Source organism: Lucilia cuprina, chromosome 2 (genome assembly GCF_022045245.1).
Source record: "Lucilia cuprina isolate Lc7/37 chromosome 2, ASM2204524v1, whole genome shotgun sequence".
NCBI lineage: Eukaryota > Metazoa > Arthropoda > Insecta > Diptera > Calliphoridae > Lucilia > Lucilia cuprina.
In genome coordinates, this window is record NC_060950.1 from 61808871 (window position 1) to 61810308 (window position 1438).

General features: G+C 26.7%; 1 protein-coding gene across 1 annotated transcript in view; it reads right to left on the reverse strand.

The window, feature by feature from the left end:
- The window catches only part of LOC111684084 (zinc finger protein Elbow), a 4473-nt gene that overhangs the window by 2372 nt on the left and 663 nt on the right, over positions 1-1438 (reverse strand). The window lies entirely within an intron of this gene.

The window sequence follows — 1438 nt, forward strand, 5'->3', positions numbered from 1 at the left end:
TCAGTTCTAGTTCAGTTCTAGTTCAGTTCTAGTTCAGTTCTAGTTCAGTTCTAGTTCAGTTCTAGTTCAGTTCTAGTTCAGTTCTAGTTCAGTTCTAGTTCTTTTTAAATCAGTATGTTATCTTCATCCACACTTTGGTCGATCGGTAATGAATTTCTAACACAGATTGTTTTTTCTATACCATTGCTTTGCACTTATATACATTTATTTATATAAGTTCAAAGCAATATAAATGTTATGTTTCGTAGGGTTATAGTGTTCATTTAATATGAATAATTTTAAAATATATTACTTTGTAACGTACATAAATTTGAATTTCCTTTTTTCTCTATTTCTATATTTTGTTGTTTTGTGTTTATTAATTGCTGTCATAAATTTTATAGAAAATATTATTTATTTGCTTTTTGGTGAAAACGGTGTTTCTGTGAATATGTATGCCTGCGTTCAGAATAAACCTAGAATAAAGTAGAACTGTTACGAAAAAATGGCCTTTATTATTTGCGTCATTTCTTCGTATCTTTCCTCTGTTAAATATTTTACATTCATTCAGTTACTTTTTTTCTATTTTAAACTTGGGTTAAATTAGTGTTCATATGAAAATATAAAAAAAGTGAAGTGGGGTAAAACAAATACAACTGAACACATATAAAATAAAACATGTTATTTGTACAAATAAATTACTATAATAAATTGTTAAAAATGTTGTTAGTGAATAAATTATTAATTTATTTTTTTTAACACACAACAAACATACACTCACATTCACTTGTATGTATTAAAATTTATTTTATTTTCTTTATAAATTGTCATTTGTTAAAGTTGTCAGACTGTTTGTAAATTACAATAAGTTTAAATGTTTTAACTGTCAGGTTTTATAGTGATTTATAATAATAAATAAAATGATATGTAGATAGACAGTAGTGGTTGTTTTATTTATTTGTAATTATACATGTAATTATCATTGTTATTATAATAGTTCACATTTACTACTAATAATATTCAAACGAGTACCTACATGGATGTCAAACCCTTTTATGGGTGTAAATGTGAGTGACACTTAAGTTAATTGACAGTTTCTAAAGAAAATAATGGGTTGTGTTTATGTTGAATTCAAAGATCACGAAGTTATTTTGAAGGTGAAAGTTTCGATTGATATGATTGTTGCATAAATATATTCGGCTTTTATCGAATATCGGAAGCAGACAGAAAACGTCTAATCAAATTTATTACAAAAACATACAATGCATGTAAAACATACTTTCCTTAACTAGAACTAAACTTGACTCAACTAGAACAGAACTAGAACTGAACTAGAACTGAACTAGAACTGAATTAGAACTGAACTAGAATTGAACTAGAACTGAACTAGAACTGAACTAGAACTGAACTAGAACTGAACTGGAACTGAACTAGAACTGAACTAGAACTGAACTAGAAC